The 25,580-nt window shown below is 41.2% G+C and overlaps 1 protein-coding gene and 1 non-coding gene across 2 annotated transcripts in view; both read right to left on the reverse strand.

The window, feature by feature from the left end:
* The window catches only part of LOC139221550 (plexin-B2-like), a 166,959-nt gene extending 146,837 nt beyond the window's left edge, over nucleotides 1-20,122 (reverse strand). Inside the window, exon 1 of the mRNA XM_070853452.1 lies at nucleotides 19,857-20,122. The gene's annotated coding sequence lies outside the window, so the exon portion shown is untranslated. The remainder of the gene's footprint in view (nucleotides 1-19,856) is intronic.
* A 3,935-nt stretch (nucleotides 20,123-24,057) lies between these two features.
* On the reverse strand, nucleotides 24,058-24,167 carry trnal-caa (transfer RNA leucine (anticodon CAA)). The gene is made up of 2 exons: nucleotides 24,130-24,167; nucleotides 24,058-24,102 (listed from the first exon to the last, which is right to left on the reverse strand). It is a non-coding gene; the product is annotated as a tRNA-Leu (tRNA).
* Nucleotides 24,168-25,580: the final 1,413 nt, after the last annotated feature.

Consider the following 25,580-nt stretch of genomic DNA (forward strand, 5'->3'; position numbering starts at 1 on the left):
AGAATGACAATGCTGGTGGATGCAAGTTGGACAGAGATGTGATGCTAACAACTGTAAACCTCCATTTTAAGAGTTTCTTTTACCGATATGCTCAATAAAAGTCAAGAGCCTAACGGATAATTTAACAGCTCTTTGTGTTTATGTGATAGCCATCAGTTTGTGTTGCTAAAGCTTATAAGTCTGGTACAGCGGGTGGCTCTAAATTAGGTTAAAGGTCCCATATTGTGCAAAATTGACTTTTTTAGTCTCTTTTTAACATAAATATGTGACCCTGGTTTGCCAAGAGACCCTCAAACTATGAGAAAGGACCATCCTTTCATTTTTCCCCTGCTCCATCTTTCACTAAATGCGTTTTGTTCCCCTTATGATGTCATAAGGGGATCTGTTGAACATGTGATGTCCTTCAGCAGGCCGACTGTCCTCACCCACTGACCACCTCTGGAACCTGCCACTGCTTTATCCTCACTAACTCCAGCACCTGGTAACACAAGGACGTCGAAGGCGAGAGCAAAGCAGCAGATTGTTCAGAAAGAGGCTGGAAACAGCTGCAGCAGCCGTGCCATCAAACTTATTCTGAACAACAAAACTCCTGGCAAAGGGAGGCGGTTCCTCCCCTGAACTCGTCCCAGGCTATATGTCACACCCCAGGTTTAAGTTAAACTTGTTTACCTTATGCGAACCCTCTCCTTATCTGCTGCCTCGGGTTTCTGGTTTGCTGCCATGTTCCTCATGGGTTTGTTAGGAGTCCAGATACAGATGTAGAGAGGATGTTTGTCCAGTCAGAAACACTCCAGTGATCGAGCAGTATTGCCAAATAAAATGTGGCCAATTATTCAACCCACGTACAGCTCACTGTAGTACATTCTAACTAACAATTCTAACTAATGTGACAAACGACTTAGAACAGTCCTGACAAGAAATGAGAGGAAAAAGGCGAGAACATGCGCACACATGCAGCGGGATCAGATATGAAAGTCCTGACATTCCCACAGCCTTCATGTCTGGTTCTATACTGCCAATAATTACAGCTGAGATGCCAAAATGACCTAATGCACAAACACACAAAGACACAAGCTCCAAAACATACATGCAAACAATCAACGGACAATCAGCGAATATAAACTGCTGATGTAGACCCCCCCACCAGATGAAAGCGCATATTCACGTGTAGACTGAGCCAGCACAATAAACTGCGGTGTGTTTAGGAGAAAATCTGACATTTGGTTTCACTTAGGGGGGAAACAGTGTGAATGTAAATGGGTGCAGTTCTTTTATTCCGCTGCTCTGCAAGCGTGTGAGACACAGAAACTGAAACAGAAACAAATTAAAAGAGAAAAAGAGAAACAATATTTAAAGTAATGTAGGTGGTTCCATTTTGGATCCAGAACTCCGGGTGGTAAAATACCCAGAGTTCTTAGGGTCAGAGTCACAATAAATGGATTTCTTAATATTTCTATCTGATCATTTTTCAGTATTACATTTTTCTGAACAGTGTGTCCTTCAGAGATGCACTGACTGCACTAGAATAATAATCTAAATATTGGTCTAGTGGACGACATGTTAAATTTAGAATGGTTTATATTTCACAGATAGTAAGAAGTAACAGTAAAACAATAAAATCACTCCGTATTGTTGCTCTGCGGCTCACATTCACTTGTGGTTGTTTCACAATAAAAGCCTTCCGGGAGAGGGAAAGGATCATGCCTACTAAACCGCTGGATGGCTTTTAATCTAAAACATCTGCAGGAAATGCTGAGTTTGTATTAACATCACACACCAGTAACTGCAAATCCACACAGTAAACAGTAACATATAAAAAATAAAAAAAAGCAGCTTCAAAATAAAATTTGCCGCTGTATAAAACAGGGAATCACAAATATCTGTAATAACAGCTTGTCTCATAAATACCTGCGTCTGTCTTTAAAAGAGTTAGGTAAAGGCCAAAGCTGTTATTTCTACTTTTGGAGGCTGCTTGTTTTAAAATATATACTTTGTCAATTGCTGCTGCGGATGTTTCTAGGAAAAACAACAAGACAAACCAGGGAGGGAGGGGAAAGAAAGCATGAAAGAAGCCAAGGAGGAGGAAAGAAATAAAGAGAGGAAGGCAGAGAGCCAAATCATGCAGGGTCAAACAGGCAACAGGCCAACACACAGGAAATGAAGCACATGAACACACACACACACACACACAGCACAAAACTGTAACCACCACTTTCAAACTAAATATAAAGATATGTACACAAACCCCAGTAAAAGTACAAACTGTCACACACACACACACACACACACACACACACACACACACACACACACACACACAGAGCTTTGATGGTGTTCATGTGACCCTGATGCATTCAGTATGACTGGGAAAGCAAGAACAAGATTTCTGCAAGTGATCAAGATCTGAGGTTGCCTTCCAAAACCAAAACTTTTACATGAAGACGGCTGTGGAAGAACTTTATAATGACAGCATACAGTATGATGCATAACTAAGTTCAAGTTCAAAAGGGGCAGCAAGCTCAAATATTTCTATGTGGGAGTTTCTCAGCATAGAGGTCAAATGTGTCAATGTGCAGACGGGGCTCAAATACTCGTATTTGTCCAACTTGGTGATGACCTTACAAATTAAAGCTGCAGTCATCTTTTCTGGCCAACTGGGAGCAGAAGCACTGACAGAAAAAGTTGGTATCCAGCAGACACAAACCAACATGGTTTCTATCCACCTCACCGATCTTAAACTGACATTCACTCTCCTTTTAACTCTTGTTTGGTCTCCACCAACATGTCTCTTGGCTCCTCGGTGCTTCAACGTCGATGTAGCGGTTATTTAACCCCGGTGTTTTGTCGTGCTCCATCTCAGTATTGTTTTGTTATTTGGACGACGCTTCGGTGCTTCCACATGACATGAATACAGGCAGGAAATTAGCACGAGGGCAAGACAAACAAACATGGTGTCTTTTAACTGTCAAATATATAATTCTAAATGCAAAACATGTAGAAAAAGGCCTTTCCACTGTGGTCACTTTGTTTCAGCTTCTGAATTGTGAGGATTTTCTGCCCTCCCTTCTCTCCTGTGATAGCAAACTGAATTTGTTTTTGGATAAAATTCGCAATTTGGTGACATCAGCGCCGTCCCTCAAGGACATTTCGAGGTGGCTGCCATGATGCAGCTCTTCTACTAACTGAAAACCTTTTTAAAGTTAAAAGTAACCGTGATCAGGTGCTTTCACTTACATGAACAGACTGAGTGTCCTTTCGGATTGATGTCAGCGGTGGCTGGGAGCATGATTCATGATCAGATTTGCAAGTATTCGCCACAAGCAAGGATGTGCAGTAACCAGGCACGTTTCACAACCCTGAACAGTCTTTCTTTTTGTGTTCTTGACATCCTGTAGGTCATGAACTGAAGGACAGTAGACTAATTGGCAGGTAGAAAGATGGAAAACTGGAGTGTAGAGGGCAGGTGGCCAAGTGTTTAGAGGACATGGTAAGAGTAAAAAAAAAAAAAAGAAGGTGGTGGTGGTGGTGGTGAAGAGGAGACCAGTAAAGAAAACATTTTAGAGGAAAACTCAAAGAGGTGCAGAGTTGAACAGATGCTCACCCGGCTGGGTAATGGTCTAGGACCACACAGACACACACACACCTCTTGCAGTGTGTCAACAGCAGCAGCATCTCTGTTAAACTGGTTTATTCATGGGTAACCCTATGTCACATCCAGTGGAAAGTACTGACTGTCACTGATTAGAGAAAGAGAGAAAGAGAGAATGAGAGTGTGTGTGTGTGTGTGTGTGTGTGTGTGTGTGTGTGTGTGTGTGTGTTCTCCCCCATCTCTCCCCTCCTGCAGCCAAATAGAAATCACTTGACAAACATTACTAAGGCCCTCAACAGTAAAACAGCCCTTCTACCACTGACCCCGATTAACCTCCTGATTCCAATGTCCTTTAACAGTGTTAACATCCAGTTAACCAGGTTGACTGTTTTCAGGGGAGACTAAAAAAAAAAAAAACATAATCAAGATAATCAGAAACGTTCAAGATAAACAGACGGAGGAAAAACAAAATCAAGAGCCTAGGGCCTTGCTAGTGTCTCTGTAAAGCTGTATGTGGGCTAAAGGTTAATGCTACCATGCTCCCAGTGACAATATTAGCACGCTGATGTTTAGTACATGTCCTTGCCATGATGCCTGATGGTGGCGCTAGGTAGGGCGAAAGATGACTTAAAGGATCGCCACAGTTCTTACAAACATACATCCTGAGCACGACATGAACATCTGGCAATCTGGCCAATAGGTGTTGAGACATGAACGACTCCACGAATGTGAAACTCACAGTGGCCAAATTGTCAGATTAAGATTCACCCTCTGGGCACCATGACTATACAAACTCTAATAGCAACCAATCCAGAAGTCTTTATATCTTATTTTAGTTTTTTCTTTCAGTCAGGAGCAAAGGGGCGGACTAGAAATGACTCTCTAGTCATTTGCATATGCAGAAAATCACAGCATGCTACAGCGTGGCTACAGCTTGCTCACTTTTTTGTTAAAAAGCACTTGACATAATTAACCTGGACTAAACCTCGGTCAATCCTAAAAAAAAAACAAAACTCTTCAATGTGACCCCAAAATCAAGTCTCTGTGAATGACATCTTTCCTTCCAATTTCAACCCATTCAAAAACTCCAACGCTATAACCACCGCTTCACACGTGAGGAAAAATAAACACAAGATACTTGCTGATTGCCACTTTGAAATGTGCATGGTTCATCTGTAATCAGCGGTGCGTGTGCATGTGTGTTAATGATTACCATCACTGCATGAACTACGGCATGTTGATTGCATGATAAGGACTACAAATAGTGCTTTACACTTAATAGAGAGGTTGTGGAATTCATGTGGAGACTATTTCTATCCTGCAAAAATTAAAAACATGGCAAAGTGGAAAACAAAATGTAGAAAGAGAGAGAGAGAAATGAGGTGGAAGTAAAGTGAGCACACAGAGAACCAGAGAGACATGTGGGAAAGTTTTGGAAGCAACAGTAAAATGTTGAAAGAAAGAAAAAAGACAAAATAGTGGAGGAGACGATTGTGGTTTTGGGTTTCCTGTGGTGGAAGCGAGAGGTCAAACGGCAGCCATGAGAACACACTCCCATTCTCATATCCTTAATTTTTTGGTCAAATGTACATGTACTTCTTTAAAAAAGGTAGAATTTAATTAGCGTGTGTATCAGCCACCATCTACTACCCGTCTTTCATCAAGTGTTTAAGAAGAAAATGACAAATCACCTTAGATTACATGTGAACACTGTGCCACCCACCTAAACCGCACACATTCACATTGCCAGGCCACCATGTAGGTTTTAAATGTGTGAACGTGTTTTTAGGTATTTGTGTACCTCACACTCACACTGTGCATCACTCACACACACACACACACACACACACACACACACGCCAGCAGTGTGAATAAGATGCCAGAGCAGCTTGCAGACAGCGGCTCAGGGTGCGATCACACTCTAATGAGACGATGTCCGCATTGACGCAAATAAATCTGAGAATGGAGCTGCTTCTTGACGTTTCTTGCTTCATTCAGAGGCAGACTTACAGCTATCAACCTGTTGTGTGACCACACAGACAATTCAACAGTTGGATTTGTTGGTTTTAGGGCTGTAACTAACAATCATTTTCAATAACCATTAATCCATATTATTGTTATTCTTGTATATTGATCTCATTTGCACTCACAGATTGTGGCAGTGATATGCCCACATCAAAAAAGAATGAATGGCCTTGTAATAGCTTAGAATAGATTTAATAATGAATATTTCGGTTAGAACAGGGTCTTAATTTAGACCGTAGTCCGTTAGTGACTTTTGTCAGCATACCATCTAAATTGACACATGAGAACACTCATAGATGTTGAACCTACAGAGAATTTTCACCTTTACAGAGATTGAAGTGTGTTTCAGCTCACTGGTGAGCGGTCTGTTTCCAACAAAACAGCCCTAAAAAACACCACAGTACACTACCTTCTCAGCAGCAAACAACAGGCACACATAGTCAGAGACTCTGCGATGAACACAGTGGAGCATTTAGCTGCTAAAGAGCCAGATGTGTTCCTCAGGAGTTGGTGGAGACCAAAAACAGAGGTAAAAGTGAGCGAATATTGGGCTTACGTTCATCAGGTGGTTGCAAACTTGACTCTAAATCAAGTTTAACAGTTTGGTTTTGTCCGTGTTTTTTTTTTTTTTTCCCTCCCTGCGTTTCAAACCAGTTGAGAGCAAACCTTTAATGACAAATATCACATCCCACTCCATAAAACCCTTAGATTACAGAAGCGTGACCAGCTGCACCACAGCAGCCTTTAGTAGACAAAGCTGTATAGGCTGGTTTTAATTATAGCCCACACAGAGAGACCACTCACGTCTAAATACTGTCTGCAATGACAGTCTGCTGACCTTCATGCACTATTTCTATTTACAAGCACAGTTATCAGAAGCAGAATAGGGATATCTGGCATGTCACCTACTTCTATGGTGCATGGGGAAGGGAAAAAGTCTGAGGAGGTCAAAACTGCAGCAACACTGGTCGTATGAAGAAGTTAACTGTTGAATTGTTCTTCATACTACAAGACAACAGTCAGACGTGGTTTCTACCTCTGACACAAGTCAGAGCCCCAGTTGTATTTTCAGAACTTCTCAGTCAGTCACAGTACAGTTCTTTGAATCTTCAGCTACCTTTTCTCTAAAATGACGCCACCTCACAGCCACTGACTGCCAGCACTGGCTGAAATAAGACACTGGAAATTCCCGCAGCCAAAGATCACAACATTCCAGCTTTCCATCACCTCAGAAATCCCCAGCGAGGCAATGAAAACCGAAAGTGGTCCACATACTGACAGGACCACTGTCCGATCATAAGAAAGATGTGTGGGCAAAGTCTGTGTTTTGGTGATGTCTTCAAATAGCTCAATTTCACCCAAAGATATTCAGTTCACTGTCATAGAAGATCCAGAAAACCAGCAAATGATCATGTATGAGGGTATTTGCTTAAATGATTAAAGGATGATAGTTTCTACAAACTTGACTGCAATAAGTCTGAAGGTAAATCACAGAGGGATCAGTGTCAAACTTAGTACTGCAAGGTTACATGGACTACCTGTCATATATGTCTAAAATACCCAGTTTTCTCAGTGGCTACTTACTTTAAAAATGTCAAGCAGGATTTTAAATGTCTTGCAAAAACAAACTACTGACATGTTTTTTTTTTCATAGTGTAGCAACTTTATTCCTCAAACACGAAGACACATGGGTGATTTAGAAAATAATGTGAGAGTCTGTAAGGATTCTGAACTATGAAGCTGCTCGGCAGGTGGGAGGGACTGACAGCCAGTGAGTCAGACTCCGCCGTGAATAACAAACCCTGATAGAGAACAATGTGGCTGAGGCCTGAACGACAGCAGGGAGGATGAAGAGCTGAAGAAGCGAAGCTCATATTTGAACACGAGGGAGGGAGGGAGGGCGACGGAGGAAGTAAAACTGAAGGAAAGTTTGTTTTAAATATATGTGATGGATGAATGGATTTCAGTGGAAGTTTGAGCAGCACTCCCACTGCTGCTAATGCTAACCACCCATAGTGCCACCGGCAGGTTGACATCTGTCCCAACAACTGTTGGAATATGGAAGTTTTATTCACATTAAAGCTCCCCTCAGGATGAATTATTACAACTTTGCTGATTCTCAGACGCCATCATCAGATCACATTTGACAACAAACGCTCCAGAAACTTTGTGTTGATAGCTACAGCAATTAGCAAACATTAGCATGCTAACATGCTAAACTTGCACAGTGAGCAGGGGAAACGATGCAATGACATTAGCATCGTCACAGTGAGAATCTTAGCATGCTAAAATTAGCATTTGGCTCAAAGCAACACTGTACGGCCAACCAGAGCCACTAGCATGGTAGTAAAGGAGAAGCTCAGATGTCAAGTACTTATTATAGGTGCTACTATAAATGATTCTTCATCAGGATTATAATGTTCCAACTGTTATAGAGATAAACTGTGTTAAATTAAGCTTTGTGGTCAGTCTGGAGGACCTACTTTGTGATGCTGTTGGATTGTATTGAATTATAGTGAGAGGTGTTTCTATTGAAATGGGGTGTATAGTTATAAACACCTCTCTAAATGAGAATGCACTGAAGGCAGTTGTGCTGCTGCTTGGTGTATCTAATCAATTTGCTAGAAAGCAGCAGAACAAGACTACTGCAAAAGGCTTGAGTTAGATGACAAAGAGACCGTTTCCACATGTTACAGATTTTACTTTTCAGTTTCAGTTTCACTCTTTGAGGAAGTTTAGTGATATCCACATATAGAGGACAAGTGAATAGAAAACAGACAAACTCAGTTCAAAGAAATCACCTTTGTCCGCTTCACCTATCCTAACAAACTGAGTGGTCAAGGACACCAAACACACACACACACACACACACACACCTGCTACTGTTTCTACTGCAAACACAACCTTCGGACGCTCCCCAAAAGTCCAAACACAGATTACTCACACGCTCCGTTGCTAATGGACAAATACAAACATAAAACCAAATGCATAACACCGCTTACTGTCCGACGCATACGATCACATGTCAGTCAGCCCTGTTTCAGAACCAAACTATGATGGCCTGACAGTAAATGAAACTAACTGAATATGTAATCACAACATCAAAAAGAGCAAAAACAGATGAAGTACTATATCAAGATGTATAAATGTTGCAAAATGAAATTACATGACAGAGGGTTTATCACCGCCTGCAACCAATTATGTTCCTAATCTATTCAGTAGTCTATAAAATATGGGGGGAAAACAGAATTCGCACAGACCACGCTGACATCTAATAATGTTTTGTCAGACTTACTGTCTAAAACCCAAAGATGTTACATTTAACTATCTAATTTTAAACTTCTAAAGCAAATCTTAACACCTGAGAATGTTTGGAACACGGGTAAAACTAAAAACTAGCAATTCTTCAATTGCTCATTAATTTGTTTCAGCATTATCAAAAGGTTGCATTGGTCCAAGTGCTCAACTCCATTTCAGGCTCCAAAAACCAACAAGCAGCTGCTTTGTTACTCAAAGATGAGCAAGTGCCTCAGTCATTAATGAATGTACTTCTAGCTCATTCTGTTAGCTTGAATACCTCTTTTATCTAAGCTTCTTTTGGATGCAATACAAAGCCGACCCAACGCAAAGGAACCACTGTAGTGATGCAACATCAACATAAACAGCAGCAACTGGGCTCCTAATGATTTTACACAAAGCATCCCCTTCCTTTGGCTGTTAGCTGACGGAGCTCAGGGACTGAGGGTTTTTGGAAGATTGGGTGGCTGATTATATTTCATGCACTTTGTTGTAGCGGAGCTGACACCGATGTGGCTTTTAATGAGGCACCTCTTCTGCAGAACACAGATCAGACTTGTTTTGAGATGGATAGCCTTGGACACTCTTACAACATACTCTACTGACAATGACTTCCCTATTCCTGCAGGCTGTAATTTTCAGTTGAGCTTTTCCTGCCTTCAAGGGGCCTATTGGTCCCGGTTCATTTGAGCACATGATCAAAATCATCTTGCAGAGAATTGAAACTTCCACTCTGGTTTTCAGTAAACTAACTTAATATGAGCTTTAATAGTGTTGACATCGCTGAGTGATCTGTGAATCCTTCCTGGTGGTGCATTCATGTGCTGAAGTGAAGGCCCTTCTAAAGCTGCCACCAGACACTCCATTCATAAGTTATGTTGTTTTCATTCAACGCGGGGAAAATAACAAAAAAAAAAAAAAAACTTAGCAGACATGAATTTTGTAAGAACTTGTCATAGATTTCACAGTTGAACTGACTACAAAAGTCATTTTACCGACTTCAGAAGAGAGTTTCAGTTACACAACACGCACCATTTCTCTATGTGGAACTTGTTACCAACTAATTAGTAAAGAAAAAGTAGTTAGCATAGAAGTAACTTTGCAAAGTAGTGGCACTTTCACAAGAAAATGTCAGACAGGGAAAGTTGATAAATGGAATTTTCGAGTCTCTCCACTCTAAACACTCACAGGCTAGACAATCCAACACAGAACTACACAGAAGAAATGTACATCTCCACAATGGAAGTTAGTTTGAGATTACTTTTTTTTTTTTTTTTAAGGGGGGTGGATTTAAATTATTCAGCAAATTATTGGAAAAGATAAAGTATGCCTGCTTTTCTTGGGAATTGACTGGAACCTGATACATGGAAGTAAATAGCACCATTAAAGTAGTTTTACACGTTTTGCCACTAACTCAGTACTATGTGGAATTTTTAGAAAATGTTAGTTATACATGTTTGTTTTGAACAGTCACATCATTTATTGTAGACTAACGTCAATACAGTTTTTCATAATACATGGATCACATTAGCTAGTAAAGTGATTTGGCAAGCTAGGCAACTAATGTACTTACTAAAATAGTATTTTACTTGCAATATTCTTAGCGAGCAAGGAAAGCCAAACAAGCCAAATGAAGGTCTCACCATGAGTTTTATGCCCTGCTGATTTTGACTCCAATTTTCCCCTGATGTTACGATCCATACAATCCATTACACATAGTACCTTTAACATCATATGCCTCGCTCTCCATGACAGAAAAACACTCACACGGTACACCAGTAAGAAAAACCCTTAAGTGCATCCATCTCTCAGTATAATCAACCTTCAGTCCTCCCTGTAATAAGCCCACACAATAGACTTATCCAACTAGAATAGCAAGTAATTAAAGGCATTGTATGAAATTAAATAGAAATAGAAAATGCTGGCTAGAATCATTAGACAGAGGGCCATTGTAGCTCTCCTCCCCCGGTCTTTTTTGTCTTTGCGTCTCTTTTCATGTTTTCTATTCTTTACCAAGCAAGCAGCGGCCTTTTATTCATTTAATGATTGCTCTGTCTTTTTTGGAGAGCGATGCCTCACATCTCCGAACAGACTGACTGACGTGACCCCGAATTAACAGAGAGGGAGAGAGACAGCCAGCCATACCCAGGCAGCTAAATGGTCCTCCAAGCTTCCCACTCTTCATTCAGCAGAGACATATCTATCATCATAAATTGGTGTGTGTGTGTGAGAGAGAGAGAGAGAGATAAATACAAAGGAAGAGTGTGTATATGTATCAGCAGTCATGATGTAAAGTTAAAGGGTGTCTGGAGTAACATAAATGACACCTGATGGTTCGGAGGCCTGCAGACATTGCGCTCTAGGGAGTTTTGCGAAAGCGTGATACAGACTTACAAATTGTTCCATCAACGAGACAATGTAATCTGACTTGATGTGATGTGTTTTTTTTCCTCCCTCTGTCGGGGCTCCCTCCCCGGGTTTGCAATGTGTGAGACTGAACGGAGATACGACAGAAACAATTTGCAAAATGTCTATGTTGGACGAAAGGCTCATCTTGGCAAAATTTCCATTTAAATTTTCACTCTGCGAGAAATTGCCTTGGTGAAATTTTTTCCGCATCAAAACTTCGCTCCAAAACATTCAAAAATAGAGTGATGGCTTACTGATCAATTACTCACTTACTTGATCGCTTTTTAAAAAATTATTCACCAAACTTAACCAGGTATTTCTTGTCACAATGGCGACAAAGGTCCGTCCTCATTTGAACCCCAACCACCATGTTTCCCTGAATCTTTTTTTTTTTGCCAAACTAAAACCTTATAGAAACCCATCATGCATTGCCAGTGTCAAAAATTAGACATTAGATGTGGTTTGACAAGCTTCTCCTCAAGCTTACAGATTAATCTATCACCAGAATATCTGTCAAAATGATTGAGTGAGAGAGTAATTGTTTGCTGCACCTCACTCCCACAGCACAAATTAGCATTGTTATAAATGGCAGCAGAGGTCATGTACAGTTCAAGACAGCAATTGGCATACCCTTGTCGTTTAAAAGTAGGGAGTGATGAAAATGCCAAAATGATGCATTCGTGCACAAGTAGGGAAAAAGACTTCCCTAATGGAGGTCAGCTTGAAAATGCAATGCTGTTAAAAGGGTTCCAAAACTGGAGACACTGTTCATTGTGAACAACAGAAGTTTATTTGGAAGGGATCTCTTAATGGCCAGTATGAACATGTGCATCTACGGTTGTTTTTAAGGCAGACTGTTGACTCACCCATGTTTTCCCTCTCCCATCCTGCAAGTAGACCACCACGAGTGCCTTCGACATATGGAACATGTTTTACCAAATATCAAACATTTCATCAACAAAGGACAAGTAGAAAAGCAGCACAGGTCACTGACCAGTCAGACTGCTCTTCCTGACTACAGCAGCTTAATGGGGACCAACACTGTAACAGCTGGGCAAACACAGCACAGCAAAGCAAAGCTTGCCTGCATGCACATCAGCCCCAATCAGCTGCTCCTGAAGTGGCTTTCACACCGCCGAGCCGTAACTCGCCGCCTCCAGTCATTTCAGTGAGGGGACAGTGGCAGAGGGGAAGCGGTTTTGATCATGACGATGGGGGCGGTTGCCACGCAGCGGTTTGAAAAGACCTCAACACACAAGGCTAGACCCCACAGTGAAAACAGGCTGTTTTAGCCTATATATTAGCCCAGGGTTTTAAAAATGAATTCATGAGCAGTCTATATAGGTTTCTGTTATTTAACCAAACTGTCTGGATGGTTTTTCACTTTTAAGACCTTTTAAATGCTACCTACTAGTATGTCTATTACTACATGGAAGACATGAAGGAAAATCACTTATTTGAGGACATGAGCAGAGATTATCTGATGAAAATATTAAATGTAAATGCTAATCACTACCAGGCTTCTACTTAAAGTACAAATCAAGATCTCTTTTGCAAGTCTAACACTGAACAATGATGACTGTATCCGCTTCGAGAAATTTTCTACATTTGCTGGTGTGAACACCTACACACACATACCTGCGTACCAGCATTTGATGTTTCCGGAAGCAGCAGAATATTTTAATTTACTAACATGTAGAAAAGCCATCAGTGATGAAAAGCAGCAAAAAGGAACAGAGAAGATTCAGCTCTGTTTCTTTGAGACTGGTACAGTTTGCTGTTTATTACCAACAGGCCGCATGACTGAGTGTCCTCATTATAATGTAAAGGAAGTGTGAGAAAAACAGACTACCAATGAGCACATATCAAAGGTGTTCCACATATCAAGAAAAGAGACGAAGGATCTAGCGGCTCTACATGAAAACAGCCGTATGTTTAAAATAAAGTCTGGTTCTAAAGTTTCTGACTTGGTTTCCAGGCTAAAGAACATTTAGAGAACCGCTTTGAGTGCTTCACTGATCTCTCACTTATTGCAATGAATTAATCAGATGCAGCTTTACACTCTAAAATGTCAGAAAATTAGAAAAACTCAATCAAAAATCATATAAAAGATAGAAAAGCTGCAAATGTTCATGTTTAATTAACTGGAACAGCAAATGTTGACTCAAATGATAAATCAATTATGAAAAATAATAGTATTGATGACTGACTTTCTGACCAAATAAGATTTTAGGTCTCTCTTTAATTCACCACTTGCCTACTTGTGATATTCTTACTCCCTTTTTAAAAGACGGACATGTTTTACAGTGTATTACTGGGAGCTAAAGTGAGTTCAGCCGACAGGTCTCACGACACACCTGGGAGGACGACAATGTGAGGTCATTAAAGGCCGGCAGCAACACACAAGCAAACAATGTGAAGCAGACCAAAGTCTTACTGAGTCATCCAAAAGGCTGATATCCTGCTCTGGTGTTTACACTCACTGGGTGTGGTGCTGAGGACCTGCTCATGGTGTTAACTGACCAATCAGAGGAGGGCCTGATCCTGAAGAATGGGATATCACCTGGCCCTGTCATTGCTCTGGGTGGGAGGCAACACATACTTCTACTTGGGCCTTAGACAAACATAGATGGATTAATCAGTATTAGTCATTTCACCCACTGGGAACATAAAAAAAAACTCCTCAAAGTGTTCTTACTTCTTACATGATTTAGGTTTTTGTTGTTGTTTTCCTGTTTGTAGTTAACAGTGAGAGTTACATAAACTACATGTATAAATAAAGATAGAGCAGAAACAAATAACTGAATAATCAATAAGTCCATCAACAGACTGTAATCTGTAACTATTTTGATAATATTCATATATTAATAATCATTATTTCTGGAACAAATGTGCCAAACATTCCTTTGTTCCAGCCACTTAAACACAGTTAGGCCTTAGAGAATTGTGATGGATATATTATAGATCAAAACAATCAATAAGCCTAATTGAGAAAATAATCAGCAGATTAATTAATGATGAGTTAGTTGCAGCCTCACTGCGACACTCAACGATGACCTCACTTACACCCATAACCACAGTAAGCTTTACAGATATTTAACCTTTTTATCAGAGCCTTAACGTGTCTTTACCTCGTTGAATTACTGTTTCAATAAAGTTGATAAAACACTTACAGTCTGGTGGAGATAACAATATTGCTTTTGTACCTTCAGAGACGTTAAAGCGAGAGACGCGTGCACCGTATTTCCTCAAATATTGGCCGGGGCTTTTTATTTACCACAACTGTGGCGAGTAGCAGGCATTCATTTGAAGCAGGCTTGTATTAGAGGCAGGTCTTTATTTAACAAAACACCAGACCACCTCCCAGGAGACTGGGGATCGTGTCCTGTGCAAAACCAAAACTGAAACTGTTATGATTGTCTCCTTGGAGACGAAGTTTTGGTATGTCTGCTCAGGGGGCGGTGGATCTCATTCAGTATTTGATGATATGGGAATGAGAACCATTTGGAATGAAGGGACGATCACAAGAGCGTCTAATATTGCCGCGGCATCGTCGGAGGAGGTTATCCAGGTTTTGATTTTTCCCCCTGGTCTGCATTAGGGACCGGCCTTTATTTGTGTCCACCACGACCCCGGCATTTAATTGAAACCTGGCTTTTATTTGACTACTGGTTGTTATTTGAGGAAATACAGTAGGCTCATTGGGATACAAAAAATCCACCATTGTGCATTATCCTGTTCGACTAAATACGTTTGACACAAAATGCCAGCGTGTAACATTTATCACTGCATGTCTAGAACAAACTGACAAACTGTCCTTTTTATCTTGTTAGCATGAACTGCTACACAAGCATGTAAATAAGTACCAGCTGAACACAACATCTCCTGCCAAGGTAATAAAAAGAAGTCAAATACACACAGCCAGCCAAACAGACACAGTGGCAAATATGTGCAAATGTGCATTTGAAAGTGAGGGAACGTCTGTGAGACTCTGCATTCATCCCCTCTGCCACCGACCTCTGCCTCTTTGACCTCTGAGGACGAGCGGGCTCTTCCTGTGTTAAATCACTGCAACATGGAGAAAGCAGACAGAGCTTTTAAGACGTTTCCCCCCCTCTCCGTCTTCATTTATTGCCTCTGCCGACTTACGAAGGGTAATTTAATTTCAGGCTTTGAGGTTACGAAATGTTTTTTCTTCAAACAGAGTGAAGATATTTATTTTGGTGTTTCAACACAGGAGCCAAAGTAGATTTGGCCACATGTTTCTGATAAAGGCAGAACAGGTGAGGGCTGATATAGAATGGAGTTTTTTAGTTGTCGGATGAATAAAGTGGCAGAACACATGCTCCAGAAAGCCTGAGCCAACTCCGCAGCAGACAGCAGACGGTCAGTAGTGAGAGCATGACGTCCATCTGTCAGACAGTTTTATCTCCAACACACAGTTTCTCGCACACAGTCCATAATCATAGATTAGAGGCAGCTAATGTTGCTGTATGTTATGAGGCCATATGGACACAAAGCTCTAAGAACTTTAACCCTCATGCATATGCATTGTTTCCCACTTTAACATGATGAATTTTCAACACCGCAAACACAAACTAAACTTTTCGTTCCACGTCAGCTAGATTTAAGAGATTATTTGCACAGCAATTTGCAATCCAACTGGGCCTGATCATCCTAATAATAATAATAATATTATGGATAATTTTCATTGTCAGTATACATGAAAATATGGCAAATAACCAAAATCAATCATTATTTATATAGCACCAATTCTTAACAGAGTTATCTCAAGATACTTTCCATAAAGTTAGGTTAGCACTGTTGCCTCTCCGGGCCAAAGACATGCACATTAGGTTATTTGGTGACTCTCACTCGTGGTGAGTGTGAGAGTGAGTGTCTGTCTCTATATGTCGGCCCTGGGATTGGCTGGCGACCAGTCCAGGGTGACCCTGCCTCTCACCCGAAGTCTGCTGGGATTGGCTCCAGCTCCACCGTGACCCTGATGGATAAGCGGTATAGACAGCTCTACCTCAAACAAAATGAAACGCGTTCTCCAGGCTGAATTGTGTGCAACGAGAAGCGCAAGCAGATCTTTTCACGCAGACCGTCACCGGCAGCAACTACGTCTGATTATTGGTTTCGGTTGGTGCGTTTCCTCTGTGCTTCCACGTAGTTAGAATCTGACTCAACTGATTATTTCTTAGTTTACAGCCAGCCTCAGGGTGAGCTCAGCAACATAACTTTGAGTGTAAAGACATGCGATTGTGACAGTTGCAGAGTTACTCAACCACCCGCCTACATTCCACTCAAACAGGTTTCTGATTGTCCAGCTGTTTTAGTACAGTGTTTCGTCTCAGCCCACAGACTAGAACAACTCTGGAAGCTTAGATTTAGCAACACTAGCATGGTGGCTCGAGTCATCCTGTTACAGTTTCTCAAGCTAAGAGACCAACTTCATGAATGCGTTTCAGTTCTGGCGCTAATTGTCAATTACCAAGCTCGTTGATTCGGTCGCCGACAGGCCAATAAGTACGCACTACGTAGTGTATTCAAAAGATGTACTTGTGCCTAAGTCTCATTCCTTCTGTGTGGAGCAGTTTATATTCTGAGAAGGAGATGAAAATGAAAATGGATGGTGCTACATGTTTAATAATCTATGTTAGAATCCTACATTTACGATGCTCTGACCCTCCAGTCCGTAAAGCCTCAACAAAACTAAACAAGCAAGCAAACAAATCCACTGCCATTCTGTTAAAGCTGAAACAACTAATCCATCACTAGAATATTCATCGGCAAGTGTTTTTGTCATCTTTTGGCCAAAGATACAAAACATGCTGGCTCCTGCTTCTCAAACGTCGGAATATGGAAGCTTTTCTTAGCTTCTTAGTAAACTGAATATATTCTAGATTTGGGGACTGTTGGTTAAATAAAACATTTTGTGGGAAAACAATAAATCAAGAAAAGAAAAAGCAAATTAATAAAGTATGGAAAATAATCGCTGGTTGCAGCCCTAGATCCTAGAAATACATTAATTAGCTTTTCAGCCAAGAGTCAGACAAGAGGATAGATACCACTCATGTCTGAGCAGGAAGCATCAAGCCATCAGCTGGTTAGCTTAGCTTAGCATAAAGACTGGAAATGGGGAAACAGCTAGCCTGGCTAGGTCCAACGCTAACAAGATCTGCCTACCCAGACCTGTAAGGCCATTTCCCCTTGTTTCCAGTCTTTGTGCTACGCTGCCAAACAAGTAAGAGGTACCTTCTGTACAGACATGAGAGTAGTTGCTCCCAAAGATGGCAAACTACTCCTCTAAATGCTGGTGTGACCCAAATAAGTTACCTCCAGCCACTTGTGCTTGCAACCGTGCCCACATCATTTGCAGTCCCAACACCACAACATTGGAGTACATTTCATCCTGTCAAATATGTCCAAAAAGTGAATATCAAGAATCCCAGAGACCTGCTATTAAATGCAAAGCGTGTCTAGCTGTGCAAAGTTACCCCAAATACCTAGTTAACCTGCTGACCTTCCTGGATCGTGAACATCATATGAATACCTGAATAAAAAGAGGCCATTGCCCTTTGATTTTCCTGTCTTTGAGGGCCTTTTTTTTTTTTTGGTAAATCATGAACTAGCACATCAGCCTCCAATAAGCAGCCGCTGAAGTATTTGTGGAAACTCCCCAGAACTCCACGCTCCATTTCCAAGTCAGAATATAAAGTAAAAAAACACCGCACAGCCGCTCACTAACTAACTTTTACGGAGTCGCTTCACAAAGGAGGAGACGGTGTTTGTACTGTGCTGTGTGTGGAGGAATGTGTTGAAGCGTTTCCTGGCTTCTAGCAAAACATTCAAAGAGGATTTACTGAAGAGCTTATTCAGAGGCACACCATCGATTTCTTTAGGAGCACATTAGACGCCATTTCATTGAAAACATTAATTAAGAATGCAACAGCGAGTGTCAGGACAAGTTCCATCGCTTATACTGACGCTGGAAGCCTGAGCCTGCACTTCCCTGCAAGTTTCATACTTTAAAAGTCTTTTTTTTGTGTGTAAGTTTCCAGCCATTTTTGATAGGCTCCTTCCTTGAGTTTCTGCCTGCGTGCCATATATGCATACAACACACCTGGAGTTGTGAAAAGAGCAAACGTTTGCAGCATTTAAATGCACACCCAAACTTCCCACGATGAGACAGCGGTAAATTAAACATGACAATGAACTGTTAAAGCAGCCTTGGAAATGCATGCTCGAGTGATTTGAGCTGCATATTAGCCGTAACATCAAACAAACAGAGTCTAAACAGAGCGGTGCCGCTGTAGCTATATAATGGTTTTATGGCTTCAGAGCTCAAGGTGCAGTGTGGAGGCTACTCTAATCCATTAACTGACACCATGGGCAATTACCTTCCCATCATGTACAGCAGTGCTTTGAAGCAGATGGCCAGCAGCACAGTGTTTTCAGAGATTCATAGTTCCACGCATGAGATGGGGGTCAATGTGTTTTAATGACCTTTGAAGCCAAAGAATTGACTGAGTACAATCATTATCTGGCTGCTGGTGTAATGGTTTAAGCACTTCTGATCAATCCTGCCTTCAAAAAACATCTGTTTCCACCACAGTACACTCAGTTAGGGATATCAAACTGACACTCCCTCGGAGCTTTAAGATCCCTCTCTAACTTCCCAATTATCCTCCTTGGGATTGGTATAGGTTTAATGAGGACAAGCCAATGAAAGATATGGGTTTTGTGCAGGGGGTTGCAAATGCCAGGTGTGTGAAGTTAACACTCGAAGTCAGTCCAGTCTGGAATACATTATAGAAGCCGTGTCACCCGCTCAACAGGATCAGCCCACTTGCTGAGGCTCCAGATGTTCTGTGCATTGATCAGTCCCAAAACATTCCGCTGTGTCTCCCTTGTGCACGGACCGACACGCCGGATTCCGTTTAAAAATCTACCAATTTAATATGACTTTAGCAATCAGCGAAGGCTAATGTCTCCAAAACAGGTTTAAGCTACTGTGACGAACAATTAGCGAGCAGCCTTTATTTCGGCTTACATGGAAAACGTCTAACACCACTTTAAAAAAAAGTTACGTCGTTCTAAGTTTTAAAATACACCCGTCCTCTGCCTGATCCGTCTCGCCAACTAGTACGCCACAATTGCAGCTCGTTACATTAACGACTTGCACGAAATCAATTCCGAAGGTTTTTCTGGAAATAACGCACTTATCGGAAGACAACTTGTACGCCGATGATCCAACTCCTCGATGCAATTCGTAAAACATCGCAGCTTATGTTACGTGGTCGCGTTTTAAATTTGCCAGCGGTCGGTTGAGATTTAAATTTGAAGTTTTGCAAGCGGAGTTCAGTGTGACGTTCTCGAAACAAGGAAGAAAGGGGCAAATCACGAGTTCCATACAAATCTTTAAAATCCCCCTAAAGCTTTTTTACCCTGCTGTGAGAATCTGTTGTCGCAGAGGAGGGCAAGTTTGTGTGAATAAAACAGCTAAATGTGGATCAATGCGCTTGCTTACCTCTGGGTCTCGCTCTCTCCGTGCAGCCGTGCCCTCTGTCTGTATTCCTCAAAGGTTTTTTTTTTTTTTTTTGGTTTCTATTTTAAAAAGTTAGAAAATAAAACTCCTTCCAACAAAAAAAAAAAAAAAAAAAAGTTCCCAATTTTACATCCTGGTGTGCGGAAACTGGTCTGGTCGAGTCCAGCTGGAGCGAAATAAACGTCTGATTCAATTTCGCAGCTGCTGAAGTTTGAGTTCAACAATATTCCCACGACAAACAAGTAGACAGCGTCCTCCCCACGCCCAGGAACCCGGTCAACTACATACCCGGCTCAGGTGTAAGTCACTACACCGACACACACGCACGCACACACACGCACATGCGTTTTATAATGGCACTGTGTGTGTTTTCTGCGTGTCCGGTGCGGATACGAAGCGCGCACATGCAGCCGGCAGCTCTGCTCCAAACGGCGCGATCCGCAACCAAACTGGAGACTATCAGGATTTTTTTCTTCCTCCCCCTCCTCCTCCTCCTCCTCTTCCTCCTCCCAATCCTCCTCCTCCCAATACCAAACCCCCCAATGCCCGAAGGTTTACACAACATCGTCAAGTTGGCAGGAGTCAGCTTCATTTACACCAGGAGCACAGTGAGTTTCCTTTCAAAATAAAAGCTGTCGCGTCCTACAGCATAGGAGTGTAGTTCAAGTTCTTCACTGTCATGTGCAAACTGATTACAGTCGTGAAATTCTATAGATAGATATATAATAGATCTCAGGCTTTCTCTTCATTTGTGCTCATACAAATACGTGCAGAAGAAAAATCATCCAAATATTTTTGGAAATAAAAATCTGCTGCAGTTGAAGTTTAGGAACATAATATAATAGGATACAAAATGTAGTAATATTGCGCGTTAAAATGACCCCTTTCCTCCAAAATGTCGGGTAGAGTAGAGTAGAGAGAGGAGCAGAAGTCTAAAGCAATATAAAAAGGAAGTATCTCAAAGTAAATGGATTTTCAATGGACTCCTGATGGCTCAAAACAAGGCAAAGAAAATATCACCCAAAGCTTTATGACTCTATTTCAAGAATAAACACACATATAAGGAAAGGGAAATGGGTCTGGAGAAAAATGACTTTAATACCAAGCACTGGGATGGGGCTCTGTGGTTCAGAGGTAGAGTGGGTTGTCCCTCAGTCGGGAGGTTGGTGGTCCGATCCCTGGCTCCAATGAGTCAGCATGTCGGAAGTGTGGGCAAGACACTGAAGCCCGGCTGTGTGTGAATGTAATGTAAAAGCACTCTGAGTAGTCGAAATGACTAGAAAAGGCACTATACAGCAGTCAAAGTTGAATGACTGATAATAGAGGTAAGATAATAAACTCAGGCTCAGCTCTTTACTGTCAGGCTTTGTTCAGCTGTAATCACTCACACAACCATAAGATTTTGATCTTGCCAGCAGCCAAAGAATTCCATTGACCTCATGGGAAAAACATGAGTTTTTGACTTCATGACTATCAATCACTCTGTAAATATCGCACCATATCTATGTCAAGATCATATGAAATTGAATATTTATGAAATAGTACGGTCATGGCATACTAACACATCAGCATAAATCCCTTTTATGTTGATGGACACTCCTGACACACACAGCAACGCAACATGGAAACAGAGCTCAAAAAGGTGGTGAGATTGTGGATTTGGTGAGAAACCCATGAAATGAATAAATCACTGGGGATGATATTTCCATTAATGTTATTTGTGAAGCTTTTAAGTTACAAATTGGCGGTATCTCAATGCATTGTGCACTTTACGTCACTTCTAGGCAGAAAGTGGAGTTAATTTGCCTGTCAGCAGATAGAATTACAGATTCCTACTCAGATACAGTATACTCAGACTGCTGTGCATTTGTTTGCCAAAACCATGCTTTGCCAAAATGTATTTTATTTTGAAAATTGCATTAGGAAGAGAAATTGTATATTTTCCCTGCCTTGACATTGGCAGATTAAACTCACTCTCATGGGTTTAAACTGAAGGCCTTTAAAGGAAGCCACCTACCTCTTTGTAAGCCAACAGGGAAATAAAATGATATGGTGTTTACATTTTTAATAAAACAGATAAAAACACTTCCTTTTACCCAGAAACCAAAAATCACACTGCAAACAGATAAACGGTTACTTTTCACTGACAGATGTTCTATGTGCTAAAGCCTAATCCATGCTTTAGATTAAAACCTACTTTTGAATAGATTATGAGCAGTTTAATTTTCATCCATAATATTTTGTTTACACACTCCAGTGATATCAATTGGATTTATTTTTCATTTTAAATGTACATTTTCTTTCTCACTTAATTCTTTTTTCAGACATGTGAAATTGAAGCAATCTGAGTAAATCTTCAGAGAGGTCTGGGAGAGTGGTCGCGCTGTCAAGCCCAGTTAAGCGTGCAGTCGCCCCCGCTGCTAATTCGAGGGTTTGGTGGGGCACAATGGAGGCTTTGTTGCTGGAGAATTTGTCTGAGAAGTAATCCTTGACACTGGACCGTTCAGGGGCCTAACCTTTTGTTTCATAAGTCTTCTGAATCTTACAGTAGGCATCAGTGCATTAGAACAACTTAAAGTGGTGCAAGTCGCCTTAGGCAAGGCAGGAGTGATTTGTGTGGCGTGGAGCGGGTGCTGAGTATGGATGTGTGATGCAAACATGCACAAATATCTGAGCACAAATCACAGCTGCATAGCTGGTACAAGCCTCATTAAGGGATCAAATCACTCTGACTGCAAAAGTGTACATTACATCAAGCTAAAGAGGCTGAAAATAAGGTAAAAGAGTGCATAAAAACTGAACTCATCAATATGTTTTTGAGGGGGTGTTCGATGTTGTCGCCCTTTTTAATCCAGCTTTTGTTCCACTTGCCTTAATCAATCAAGTTTCTTTTCTTTTTTTCTCTCTCTAAAATTGAATAAAAGGTTCTCTGAACTGAACTGAACTCCTGGTGAGGATCTGAGGCACACCCATGGCTAAGAATCATGGGAGAAGTAGTTAGGAATGCTGGCTGCACGCGACCCCTTGACTGGTTGTGAATGGGAAAACGTGTCTACATAAGAACGCACTCACACAATCAGGGCGCCACCGTGAGTCAGTTACGTTACACTGATAGACTCTTTAAGTGTCTAAGTCACTGACGGACTGACACACTGACTGACAAACCACTTCCTAGTGGGCTGACAAACTGTCTCATCTGACTGGTTAATTATCTGTCTTGTGTCGTGTGTGTGTGTGTGTGTGTGTGTGTGTGTGTGTGTGTGTGTGTGTGTCTGGCTGCCTTTGTATTTGACTTGCTGATCATAAGAAAGTCTGGATGGTTTGCAGGGTTCACTGGTTGACTAAGTGAGCTGTTAAACACAGTGTTGGAATGAGCAGGCCGTGTGTGTGTGTGTGTGTGTGTGTGTGTGTGTGTGTGTGTTTAAACAGTGTCTCCTCAAACAGAACACATGCAAATACTGCCACACACACTCTTTGACGTGTTTCCGAGACAATCTCAGGGCTGTCAATACACATTATTTAGACCTGTGCCGGCACATAAGGACACACACCAACATACACACTGTCTCCCATGTTATTGCTTGTGGACTTGGGCAAAGGTTGTTTGCACCAGACATCAACACCTGCTGATTGGGTCCAGTGTTCATGTTTCCAAGACTGTTTCTACAACATCTGCACGTAGCAACGTCTTTATGGTGAAGAAGACTATGATCATGGCAATTAAAGTAAAGATAGTGTGTTAAAGAGTGAGAGAGGATAGAGAGTTAAAGACATTTAAAAATTAGGCTGTGATGTCACTGCCAGGTTAGACATTTTTGGCTTTCGCTGAAATGTCTTGGCAATGAGTGCTATGAAATTGGATACAGATATTCAGGGTACCCAGAGGATGCATCCCACTGACTTAATCGATTCGCTGACTGTCTTTTCAACTAGATCAATGTTTTTCTGTAAAATATCTCAACTGGTTGAATTGGCACAAAAACAGCCCAAAACATTCATGGTTCCCGGAGGATGCATCCTAACGATTTAAGTTATTCTTTCACTTTTCATCTCGTCAGAATTCAAATTTCTCCATTACTTTGGTTTATGACCAAACACCAGGAAAAATAACATTCCCATCAGCCTAAAGTTTTGTTCGATTCATGATTTAGATGCAATTGTATTGTAGAGTCCAGAGAAACTCTGTCAGGAGTGGGATTTGAACCCACGCCTCCATTGGAGACCAGAAGTCCCTTTTCTAAGGAAGGAATCAACCCTTGAGTCTGGCGCCTTAGACCACTCGGCCATCCTGACAGCTGGTAGACCAAATTAACCCCTGTCAGTTGTGACTTTACAAAAGATACATTTTTCTCACAGTTGTTTGTCACAATAACCAAAATTATACATCACAGGAAGGTTCAAAACAGGATATAATCATATTTCCCAATCCGTCTTATTGCTGGTAAAGACGCAGTCATCCAGTTGTGATCTGAAGTGATAAAAAACCACAGTAGTATGCATGTAAACATCTGAGAAATTACTTGGAAAACCATGAAATGTGAGGGGAAAACTGTGTAATGGCAAGGTTAAAAATGTCAGCAAGAGAGTGAAAAACCTTACGTTTTTAATTTAATTAATTTAATCAGGTTAAGGAAGATAAAAGCTGTCATACCTCTGGCAGGAGTGGGACTTGAACCCACATCACACCAAGTACCTTTGGTCAGAAAAGAGGCAACCCTTTAGTCTGGCAGGTTAGAGCACTTACCCAACCTGACAAACAAGAACTGAGCTAAGTCAAGTAACTAAGTCATTAAAATCTGCATAAGGTCACAACCTCAGATGATCCCAAATCATTTCTTTTCTTGTTTATGGAAAAATAACTAGAGCATTGTCCTTGAGGAAAAGTGTAAAAATGGTCCCTTGCGTCACGTTTCTGAATCTATCCTGTTTGAAGTTTGGCTCTCTTGTTCTGTTGTTTCTTCAAATGTCTTTTTATCTCACTCTATTACACATGCAGCGTTAAGCCCATCTGCCCTCACTCAAAGCCTGATGTTAACCCATGACCTTTGACCCTGTGCGTCTGGCGACCTTTCCACATGCCAGCATGTCTGGTTAGCCATCCGTGGATTATACATTCCTGCCAACTACCCGTCTCTCTGTTGCTCACTTTCATTATCTTTGTATGGACAAAAGACAAGAAACAGAAAACAACACACGACAAATTTAGTCCTAAATAACATTTTCAAAAACATCTGAACAGCCAAGATTTGTACTTTGCAATTTCAAATCAACCAGATGTGCCTAAGTGATAAAGAAGAAATTCATCTTTGCATTGCAGGATTCTTGGTTCCAGTGCGTCGACATTATTTGATGTTGACCACATCCCAAACAAACTGCATTCTAAAAATGAATAAAGGTCATAATCCAAGCTTGTCACCCCAATAAACATCTATTTAGATTCAACTGACAAAGTACCACCAACAAGAATAGTTCCTAACAAGGATGGAAGCAAATCCCACTGTCCGAAATCCATAGTATGTGTTTATTTTAACCAAGTTTGGAATACGTGTTGCAGTAAATATGTCAAAATGAAATATTTCTGACCTTGACTGCATGGACCCTTCAACTGCTGCATCATAACAAATGTATTTTATGCAGCTGGTCATTATTCAAACCCACAGACCTTTATTTGAAATTCAGCTGAAGGCCTCGAAGTTTCCAACAACA

Source organism: Pempheris klunzingeri, chromosome 22 (assembly GCF_042242105.1).
Source record: "Pempheris klunzingeri isolate RE-2024b chromosome 22, fPemKlu1.hap1, whole genome shotgun sequence".
In the NCBI taxonomy this organism is placed as follows: Eukaryota; Metazoa; Chordata; class Actinopteri; order Acropomatiformes; family Pempheridae; genus Pempheris; species Pempheris klunzingeri.